At 38.0% G+C, this 12,209-nt stretch overlaps 1 long non-coding RNA gene across 1 annotated transcript; it reads left to right on the top strand.

Moving 5' to 3' along the window:
- Positions 1–2,308: 2,308 nt before the first annotated feature.
- On the top strand, positions 2,309–8,586 carry LOC111096872. The gene is made up of 3 exons (XR_005361619.1): positions 2,309–2,551; positions 6,335–6,483; positions 8,452–8,586. It is a non-coding gene; the product is annotated as an uncharacterized LOC111096872 (long non-coding RNA).
- The last annotated feature ends 3,623 nt before the right edge of the window (positions 8,587–12,209 follow it).

Here is a 12,209-nt window from a genome sequence, read left to right as displayed (position 1 = left end):
TGGGGAGGAACAAGGTGACCTGCTGGCCTAAAGGCCCTTAGGCCAGCTGAGAGAAATTTAAAAGATTTTGGAATGACATAACAATTGGACTGAACATAAGAATTGTGAGAAGATGTAAGAAACAAGGAAGGAGAGAGCTAGACTACTCCAACTTGTGGTAGGGACAAAGATTTGAAAGGAAAGAAAAAGCCCAAGAGATGGAAAGCAGCTCCTGGCCTGTTGTTCAAACTCTACTCCTGTCCAACCTCCCATATGCTTTCAACATTTAAAAAAATACATGATTACTTTAAAAATTTATTGCTATATAGCAAATGAACCATATTTGTGTGTCCCAGTTTTTATAGTTCTTTTCATGCACTTTTGACCCTTCCATCATAATGCCAACTATTGTAATTCTTTGTTCTTTTGGGAAATTGAGTCAGGAAGCATGTATATGTGTTCTTCTGCGTCTCCCTATCCACTCTCCATAGAAGTGCTCAGTAAGTGGTATTAACTTGCCAAATGTCAGCAAGAGATATTTGGGTTTGGCAAAATAAAAAACTCAGAAATTAGCTAAGAACTGGGGCAAAGACAGAAAATTATTCCCTGGAGATCTAAAACAATAGGAACAACAACAAAACACAAGATTTTTTTTTCTCCTCACTAAAATGAATTCAGTATCATCCTACACTGTCCAAGGGCATGGACTATTGCTGCTAAGTTTTCCCTTGAGCCCAAGAAAAGAAGCCCCACTACTTGATGCCCAATTGCCATTTCCAATAATCCTGTAATAGCAGCACTATGAGAAACCCGCTGTGCACCTTGGGATGCACTCAGCTGCTCTGTGGGGCCCCGGGATTAGACCTCAAATTAGCCACTTAGTGCCCTGGGTTTCCAGCTCCACCCGCTGATCCTTCCCAGATGACCCCAGCCGAGGTTAGAAAAATACCATTCTAGGCCCATGAGAATGACAGAGAAGCCTTGGAGTTGGCAACCAGAAGAGGAAGTCAGGAAGGGTTTAAAGAGGAGCATGGGGTGGTCTGACCAACTGTTGTAAAAGATTTGAAAGTAGTTATCTTGTTTCTTCACTTATTTTGTAGTCTGAGGAGTGTGTGTGTTTGTAAATTTAATGAAAATCTTAGGATATAGAGTTAGATTTACTCAATAGTTTCACGACTTTAAGTCATTTAGTATGATCCCTATTTTCATATCTGACTTAAAGCAATAGTGTTGGTGGTAATAATGATAATACTAATGTAATAATAATAATCCTTAGCTCTACCTACCTATAGTGCTGTGAAATTAGGAATCCCAATAATAGTGACAATAATAACTCTACCTACCTTATAGTGCTATTAAATTAGATAGGAAAAGCACTTTGGCAAATGTAAAACACTATACAGATGTCAAATATTATTATTCAGTTTCCGACACACAACTAGAATATTTTTATTGACATTGAACCAATATCTGTCTAATTTCCATCAATAATGTACTATGAAAGCACAAAAACAAACTTAATTCTTCTCCCGCATGATGACCCTTTAGTATTAGAATGTGTTCCAACACCATTCCCAAGGCTTCGTCTTCCCAGATTAAGCTTCCCAGAGCTTAATGTTCTTTGTTTTCCCAGTCATATGTCTCACATCATACAATCCCATGTGTTGAGTAGTGGCCTTCTTGAGTTTCTGTGAAGTCTCCTTCAGTTTCTCGGATCTCTGGATTGTTAAGACAGAGACTAAAGAATATTGCACCTCTCAGACAACTCTGGTGCCTCAGTGAAGAAAGCAGACTCCAACTGCAGCTTGTGTTCAATGTCAGGCTATTGGGTAGGACAATATCCCAAATATCTAGACCATCTCTGGCCCACACTTGCTCATTCTTATTGAAGCCCAATTGAAATGGGCCATGAAATGCACAAAAACCAAAAGAGTGTGAAAAAAACCTACACCCCAGGTTTGAACACCAGGGAGGTCTCACTGTAACCTGTAGAAAGCATATGAACTAGAACAACAGAATCACTTGCATGTGAGATTTATAATGCTTCTTTCCTCCCAAATGCTTAGGGTGTTGTACTGGGAAATTTTAGGGAATTAACATATTATTTCTTTAGTGCTGCAGAGCCCAGCTTCACAGGACTTTGCAAATGCCATTTCACTCACTCAGAATGAACTCTCCCTCCCTTGAAATGCAACCATTTCTTGTCTGTTGCACACCCATGGTGCCCTGTGGTATGGAACACTGGTGGAGAATGCTAAACTGGAGCAGAATCACAGATGATAGAGCCAAAGGAACCTTTAGAGATAAACCATTCTATCCCTTCATTCTAAAGATAAGAAATCAGGACACTGAGAAATGACTTCCTCAAGATCACAACTAGTTAAGGACAGCATTGGTCTTTTTTTTTTTTTTTAATTTCCTTTCATCTGAGAAAATAGAAGAAAAATGAAGTAAGGCTTCTCAGCACTCCTGACAGAGATAGAACTGAGGGCAGCAGGACTTCTTTTCTGCTATCTTTGCTTTTGCCATAAAGTTTGTAAGTTTCCCAGAGAAGAGCAGCCATTCTGACCAGGTAAGCACAAGGGCTAGCTGAAGACAGGATCAAATATCTGGCCAGGTAGGTTAGCTCTGTCAATAACAATGTCAAAGAATGGGACAGACAGTAGCTTGGTGTTCCACAGTTGTTAAGTATCAAGGAGGAAAAATAATTTGAGTGGCTCAAGGAAAGGTAACTGGACAACAGGGGTGATGATGCTGATATAAGAAAGGAAAAATTATACTGAAGGTATGAGAATGCTGCCCTTCACAGACCCACAGGGACACTGGGTACCTTATGATAGACAATAATCCTTGTTTGAGCAGTAAAATCAGTCTGCCATGCTTTTTTACCTTCTTCAGTTTTTGTATGACTTATAGGATAGATACACACACACAAACACACACACACACACACACACACACACACAAGACAGTGTTCAAACACTCCTACAGTCATGAAAATCCCTCCCTGAAAGCCTGTTCTACCTTTTCTAATTAATACCCAAAGCAATTAAATCATGGTGTGCTCCCATTACCTGCCAAGTTTTGTTATTTTTGAAGTACAACAACACAGTTTCAGATTCTATTATTTGGTCCACATGCAGCCTTTCAAAGGTGGTTTCCTTGGTTTCCCTGCAAATGAACGTGCAGCCAGGCAGTAAAAACAAGCCTGCTTTGAGATGGCTTCTTTTGCTTGAGAAGACTGTCCTTTAAAGGGTGCCAAACTGTCTGTCCTTTCCCCAAAGCCTTCTCCAGAGGGAAAAATAGAGTCAAAGAGATATGGTGTGCAAGGTCACCATCACACTGCAACCCACACATACATTGCACTTGGTAATGTCTAGCCGACATCCTCCTGGCTTCTCTTCTTGTTGGACACTTAGGGACTTAATGGGCATATGTAGCTTCTTGCAAAACTTTCTATTTTTACTGCTAGGAGAAGCAACAGACCAAATCATGGGGAGTGGGCAGCTTATTATGTACTTTGAGTACTCTCATGTCATCAGCAGAACAATCCCTAAAGCACACTGTAGCAGACTCAAAGAGACCTCAAAGCCAGGAGTGACCTCCAGGTGTTCAACACTTACGCCAGCTGCAAGAATTTTTAAATCATATAAACCAGTCTGAGCACCTATAGTGTTTTTAAAAAGATCTGGTGTTTAATGATTAATGTTTGTAATGTGGAGTCTACAACTTCCTTTATAAAAACTAACCAACAACATCTCCTTTACAAAAAGATCTACTTTGACAAAATGGCATACATCCTTATATTTGAATAGGCACATTCATTATACAAGAGGACTAGGATAGGTGCTATGGAGAACACACAAAAGTATAAGCCAGCCCTAAAATCAAAAACAAGAAACAAGTTTTGGTGAGGATGTAGAGAAAGGGGAACCCTCGTGCACCATTGGAGGGAATGCTTACTGGTATAGTCACTGTGGAAAATAGTATGGAGGTTCCTCAAAAAGTTACAAATAGAATTATCCTATGATCCAGTAATTGCAATACCGGGTATTTACCCAAAAAATGCAAAAATACTGTTTTAAAGGGATGCATGTCCTCCTATGTTTATTGCAGTATTATTTACAATAGCCAAATTATTTAAGCAGCCCAAGTATCCATTGATACTTGGTACTTGATGAATGGATAAAGAAGATGTGATATATATGTTGAAATATTACTCAGCCATATAAAGAATGAAATCTTGGCATTTGCAACAAGATAGGTGAAGCTAGAGAATATAATGCTAAGCAAAATAAGTCAATCAGAGAAAGACAAATACCATGATTTCATTCATATGCAGAATTTAAGAAACAAAACAAATGAGCAAAGGGAAAAAAGAGAGAGAGAGAGAAAGAGAAACCAAGAAACAGACCCTTAACTATAGAGAAGAAGATGATGGTTACCAGAGGGGAGGGGGTGGATGATGGGTAAATAGGTAATGGGGATTAAGGAGGACACTTATCATGATGAGCACTGGATGATGTATAGAACTGTTGAATCATTATATTGTACATCTGAAACTAATATAATACTGTATGTTAACTGGAATTAAAATTAAAACTTTTTAAAAATAAAGAAAGAAGATCTTTAAAAGATTTTAAAAAGTATAAACCAATCCTCATCTCAGGATTTTCACAATTTATTGGGGATGGAAGACAAGTACATGTGAAAAGAAAACCACCAAAGGCAGTAAATGAGGGATGCCTTGAGGGGAAGTCATCAGCAGCAAACTGTAGAATACCCACATGTATTGGTGATGAGACTCAAACATTCTAGAGATGAAGAGAGCCCCCACAATCTAAAGGAAGAAAGAACAACTGAGACTATCCTGTTGCCAGGGAATACCAGACACAGCTTCAGAGCTCGTGTAAGCTCAGTCTCCTACCACTAATGACAGACCTATACTCTCTTCACCTGCCACCCCAGGGCCTAATTACCTCCCAGATGTAGAGGGGGTTATCCAAGAACAGCCTTCTGCCTTGGGAAGTAGATAGATAGATAGAGATAGATCGAGGGACCAATGCACCAATGGCCAACCTCCTTCCTATAGGGCTGCATAAGGCTGGTGGTGCTGTTTCAAATGTTTGCCAAGAGCAACAGAAGGTATTTTTCCTCTTGGAATTTTTTCTTTTCCTCTCTCCACCCTGCCTTTAAAGGGTAGCTCAAATATGACTCAGAACTGGGGCCTCTGGCAGTTGTCTTCTTTATCTGTTCATCCAAGTTCCTCTGGGTTCCTATGAGCTCTACTTATCATCATTCAGAGGGCACTGAGGTGTGACAGGATTCATCATATGTCACAAAATCATTTAATCAAACAATACTGGAGGATTCCACAACACTTCCCCCAGATACTCATCAAATCTATCCAGTGATGGGGCACTTGTAACCCCAATGGACAAACTAGTCCATCTGTGAACAGTTTTGATTATGAAGCTCTGCCTTACTTGGATTTTCCTGATACTTCCTCGAGTTCCTCCTAAATTGATGTGTTGTATCTACACAGATCCAGTTTAATTCCTGTTTCATAAGACAGTCTGTTGAATATCTGAAAGTTCTCAAGTGTCTTTTAGTTCTTTCTTCTGCAAAAGCAACATGTAGACTTCCTTCAACCACTCCAGATATCATTTGGTTTCAAACTCTTTCGTTTCACATTTGATTCCTTAATGCTTCAATAAATCAATTTGCTATATTTCTCTTAAAACTGATAGAATAGAAGGGAAGGGAGAAGAAATGGGTAGGAAATATCAGAAAGGGAGACAGAACATGAAGACTCCTAACTCTGCAAAACGAACTCGGGGTGGTGAAGGGGAGGAGGGCAGGGGGGTGGGGGCGGTGGTTGGTGAATGGGTGACGGCACTGAGCTGGGCACTTGACGGGATGAGCACTGGGTGTTATTCTGTATGTTGGCAAATTGAACACCGATAAAAAATAAATTTATTATTAAAAAAATAAAATAAAATAAATAAAATAAATATTTTTTAAAAACCCTGATACCTAAAAATGAATAAAACACTTTAGACATAAACAGGGCAATGTAAAGTAAAATGGAAACTCTTTGTTTTAAATAACTTACATACTATACTTTTATGAATACAATCTAAAACTGCATTTAACTCTAAGTTGTGGTCACATGGGATGGCATGTGTTTACTGTAGACTAAAATCCTTTAGCTGCTAGTACTTCCCACCTACTGGTGAAATAATTGATTTTCATTTAATATGCCTCCCTCACATAGTTAGACATTATCCCCAAAACTATGTAAGTGACATCTTTCATGTTCTTTCCATTCTTTCTACTTGAACCTTAATTATAGATTCAGATGACTATTTCAACAATTCTGGAACAGAAACACCATGAATGACCGAGAAATCTGCACGGGACTATGTCAACATGGAGTTCTGTATATGAGAATAAAGGCTTCAGCAGCCCCAGAAGACCCCAACACTGTTCCTGATTTTCATTGTGAGCCTTCCTTTCCCATGTCCATAAACCAGTCAGAAAACCCTGGAGAGGGGCCCGTGGGTGGCCCAGTCAGTTAGGCATGCAACTCTTGATCTCAGCTCAGGTCTTGATGTTAGGGTCATGAGTTCAAGCCCTACATTAATCTCCACACTGGGCGTGGAGCCTACTTACATAAAATAAAATAATTAATAAAATAAATAAAAGCCCTGAAGAGTACCCCTGAGGGATGAGTAAGTGAACCCCTCTGACAGCTGAAGGAGAAGAAAGGTGACCTGCATTCAACATTTACTTCAGTCCCTTCTGATCACTAGACTATAAGACACTGAAGACACAGACAGTGCTTCTTAAGCACTATAAGAAACTGGTTGACTGAATGAGAGAATGAAAAATGCTGAAGGTTTGTATCCCTCTCAGTGTCCAGCATTATGTCTGTAAGAGAAAAGGTGGTCAGCTACTACTTTAACACATTAATTCAGTGGTTATGGTCCTAAAATTTTATTACAGATTTTTGTGGTTAAAGAGCTATTTATGGCTTGTTTAAAAAATAAAATGCAAGCATAAAGCTTATTTTAAAAGCTTATTAGTGCATCTCTGACTATAATGAATCTATTAATAAATCAATTTAAAAATTAAAAAAAAAAATAAATAAAAGCTTATTAGTGTCAAAAGTGAATTTAAAAATAAGCTCACATGAAAGTGGAAGAAAAAGAAGGGAACAGAAAACATAGTGCAAAAGCTTCCATTACTTTATTGCAGAAGAGCCTCCCACAGTTCTTTCTTCAATTATTGTATCAAGTCCACATGCCTCAGCCTGCTCTTAAAAGTTTCTACTCTCTGGGTTCCTTCTTTTATCCAGCCATATCTCTCCAAATACAAACTCCATTCTGCCAGAGTCAGCTTGAACACCTATAATATTTGCCAAGAGATTCTTGTAGAAAGAATCTTCCACCTCTTCTTCAGCATATCTTTCAAGAAAATACCCAAAACCTCTTCTGAAGAGTCTTCTGTGGCTAATACCATCCCACGCTGACTACCCTTTTTCTTTCCCTACAACATATGGACAATCTGTAAGACAGTATGTTGGTTATCTTTTTGAACAAAAAAAGGTATGAGAATTTACTTTGAAAGCAGTAAGATATTAACATTACCATAATAATGAACTATTATTGTGTTGTATTTTAACTTATATATTTGTCTTGCTTCCCCAAAGACTATCTTGCCTCTTCTAAGCCCCTTGAGGGCAGGAGCAATAGTCTTTATTTCAAATTACTTAAAAATAACAGATACAACAGTTAAATTAATAAATACAGAATAATAAATGATTGGATAATGTACTTCACATGAGTCTTTGAAGTTTTCCTCAGCACTGGAGCTATCGGAAGCTTTGTTTGCTGAGGATGAAAAGCTTGGGTACATAGTTGTAAGCAAATGTACATAGCTAAGCAAATGACTAGTGACAAATTTTGCTGACCTTGAACCCTGGGAAAACTCATCAGCTGGTTACCATAATGGTCATTAAATAACCTGCTATCCCTGTCACCCTCTTACATGTAGTCCTCTCCATCTCAAATACCTAAATCACCATTTCATCAGTTCAACTCCCTGCTCAAAAATCTGTATGTATGAGCTCCCTTTTGCCTGCAGTAATTTTCAAACTGAGTTGCATTAATGGAATAGAAGGTGCGAGTTTTGTCATTTCAATTTGAAAATGCATCTTAGAAGAGTGGCTATCACATAAGTTAAAAAACAATTACTGTGAGTAATGAGAGATATTTCTGAAGAATATGTGCCAAGGACTGAATTGTATCTCCCTCCAAATTCATATGTTGAATTTCTAACCCCTAATGTGATGGTGTTTAAAAATTAGGGAGGTAATTGGATTTACATGATATCATGATGAGATTAGTGTCCTTATGAGAAAAGACACAAGAGAGCTAGCACACTCAGTCTTCCCCCTACCCCTTGCAGGTAAGGACATAATGAAAAGGCAGCCATCTTCAAGCCAAGACAAGAACCTCAACAGAACCCAACCAAGGTAATACCTTGATATTGAATTTCCAGCCTTTAGACCTGTGAGAAAATAAATTTTCATTGTTTAAGCACCAGTCTATGGTGTTTTGTTATGGCAGCCTAAGCCAGCTAACACAATGTGTATGACCCATATTAACCATATGAGGGCATACACAATACATACATGTGTCTGATCACACAAACTCAAACACACACATTGATAAATTCTGCTCTAGACTTTTGCTTACACCTATGAACAAGTAACTTCTATGGAAATTGCTCTCCCAACTTAAACAAATGAAAACATAGACAAAATACATTAAGGTAATATTTTCAGACATTGGACTACAAGCAATGCAAGATTATGTTCCCTTAGAAAAGGGAAATAAATGAATTATTTATGTTTGCCCTCACTGTCCACCTCAATTTAACTTCCAAGCTGCAGCACAAGGAGGAGGAGTCTGAAAAAAGCTTTGCAAAGTTTGAGGTTTGAGAAGCCCAATTGCAGGGCAGAATATTGAAAATAAGGGCTCCAGAAATCTGCATGAGGGTCCCCTCAAGTCTTTGCATGAATACATATCTGTACATGAACAGGATGAAGTTCCATGATGGTAGGAAAGATAAGTAGAATGTGATAAACCAAGACATTCCCATAGCCCAAACGGATCTGAAAAACCATTGCATTTTCATCAACCAGAATAGATAGACCTCACTGAATTCACAAGGCATTCAGAGAAGTTACCAGAATCTTAGTAATGTAGTAAAGAAGCCCTACTATACTAGAGCCCTAACATATCCTCCAGACCTGCCCTGAAAAAACAAACTTCAAGGAGATCAATCTGATCTTTAAGTAACTTAACTGCCTGCCAAAACAAAACTAATCATGCTTTAAAGGGGTGACGGGTACTGAGGGGGGCACTTGACAGGATGAGCACTGGGTGTTATGCTATATGTTGGCAAATCAAACTCTAATAAAAAAAATCTAAAAGAAAATATAAAAAAGGAATGCAAAAAAAGCAAGCACTCAACAAAGAAAACTCATAATGTTCACTTTCCAATAAAAATAACTTTTAGATATGTAAAATGTGACTCAAAACCACAAGGAAAGTCAGTCAATAGACATAGATATAGAAACAATAGATTTGAAGGGGAATTTTCAGACAAAGACATAAAACAAATATAAATGTCATAACTGTGTATAATTATTTAAAAGAAAACATGAACATGTAAAGACAGAAATGGAAAATATAAACAAAAACAACATAGACCATTTAAAGATTAAATTTCATTATTTGAAATGAAAGTTCATTGAAATGGTCTATAGTTTAAGAAGACTAAACACACAAGAAACCTCACAAGTGTAACTCCTAATCAAATTTCTCAAAACCAGGACAGAGAGAATATCTTTTTAAAAAGCCAGATGGAAAAAAAAGGCATACCATACAGAGCAACAAAGATAAGATTAGGCAGACTTCTTAACAGAAACAATGCAAGACAGAGGACAATGAAATGACATCTTTAAGTGTGAAAAGGGAGGAGAAAAAAACCTGTCAACCTAAGACTGTAAATCCAGTGGGAAAAAAAACAAAATTATTATTAATTTTTATTTTTAAATATTTTATTTATTATTCATGAGAGACACAGAGAGAGAAGCAGAGACACAGGCAGAGGGAGAAGCAGGCTCCCCACAAGGAGCCCAGTGTGGGACTCGAACTCAGGACCCTGGGATCACGACTTGAGCCAAAGGCAGGTGCTCAACAACTGAGCCTCTTAGGCATCCAAAAACATTCAAAATTAAATAAAAATTGAAGTCAAAGTGAATGTTTTTCAAATACTAAGAAGATTGTTTCCAGAAGATCCACAATCCAAGAAATGTAAATCTACTTTGTTGATTTGGATGCCTTTTATTTCTTTTTGTTGTCTGATTGATGATGCTAGGACTTCCAGTACTATGTTGAACAACAGTGGTGAGAGTGGAAATCCTCGTTGTGTTCCTGACCTTAGGGAAAAAGCTCTGTTTTCCCCCCATTGAGGATAATATTCGCTGTGGGTCTTTTTATGTGGCTTTTATGATATTGAGGTATGTTCCCTCTATCCCTACATGGTGGAGAGTTTTTATCAAGAAGAGATGCTCTATTCTGTCAAATACAATGGAACAGATTAGGAAACTCAGAAATGGACCCTCAACTCTATGGTCAACTAATCTTCAACAAACCAGGAAAGAATATCCAATGGAAAAAGTCTCTTCAATAAGAGGTGTTGGGAAAATTGGACAGCCACATGCAGAAGAATGAAACCCGACCACTTTCTTACACCATACATAAAAATAAACTCAAAATGTATGAAAGATCTAAATGTGAGACAAGAATCCATCAAAATTCTAGAGGAGAGCACAGGCAGCAACGTCTTTGACCTCAGCCACAGCAACTTCTTGCTAGACATGTCTCCAAAGGCAAGGGAAACAAAAGTAAAAATGAACTAGTGGGATTTCATCAAGATAAAAAGCTTTTGCACAGCAAAGGAAACAATCAACAAAACTAAAAGGCAACCTGCAGAATGGAAAAAGATATTTGCAAATGTCTTAACAGAATAAAGGGTTAGTATCCAAAATCTAAAAAGAACTCATCAAACTCAACACCCAAAACAAAAAATCCAGTCAAGAAATGGGCAGAAGATATGAATAGACATTTCTCAAAAGAAGACATACAAATGGCCAATAGACACATGAAAAAATGCTCAACATCACTCAGCATCACGGAAATACAAATCAGAACCACAATCAATACCACCTCACACTGGTCAGAGTGGCTAAAATGAACAACTCAGGAAACAATAGATGTTTGTGAGGATGCAAAGAAAGCAGAACCCTTGTAACTACTGGTGGGAATGCAACTGGGCAGCCACTCTGGAAAACAGTAAAAGGTTCCTCAAAAAGTTAAAAATAGAACCACCCTACATCCAGCAATTGCACTATTAGGTATTTATCCAAAGGATACAAACATAGTAATTCAAATGGGTACATGCACCTGTGTTTATAGGAGCAATGTCCACAATGGCCAAAATATGGAAAGAGCCCAGATTTTCACCAACAGATGAATGGATAAAGAATATGTGATAGGGGATCCCTGGGTGGCGCAGTGGTTTAGCGCCTGCCTTTGGCCCAGGGTGCGATCCTGGAGACCCGGGATCGAGTCCCACATCGGGCTCCCAGTGCATGGAGCCTGCTTCTCCCTCTGCCTGTGTCTCTGCCCCTCTCTCTGTGTGTGTGACTATCATAAATAAATACATTAAAGAAAAAGAATATGTGATGTATACATAAAATGCAATATTATTCAGTCATCAAAAAGATTGACATCTTGCTATTTGCAACTACATGGATGGAACTAGATGGTATTATACTAACCAAAATAAATCAGTTAGAGAAATATAGATACCATATGATTTCACTCATATGTGGAATTTAAGAAACAAAACAGATGAACACAGAGGAAGGGAAAGAAAAATAAAATAAAATAAAAACAAAAAGGGAGGCAAACCATAATAGACTCTTATCTATAGGAAACAAACTGAGGGTTGCTGGAGGGGTGGTGGGTGAGAGGATGGGGTAACTGGGTGATGAGTATTAAGGAGGGCACTTAAAGTAATGAGCACTGATAAATAACTAAATTCTGCCTCTGAAACTAATAATGCAGTGTATGTTAACTAAATTGAATTTA

The sequence above is a fragment of the Canis lupus genome, chromosome 7 (genome assembly GCF_011100685.1).
Source record: "Canis lupus familiaris isolate Mischka breed German Shepherd chromosome 7, alternate assembly UU_Cfam_GSD_1.0, whole genome shotgun sequence".
Lineage (NCBI taxonomy): Eukaryota > Metazoa > Chordata > Mammalia > Carnivora > Canidae > Canis > Canis lupus.
The sequence above is the reverse complement of the archived record's forward strand: the minus strand, read 5'-3'. Positions and strand labels throughout refer to the sequence as shown.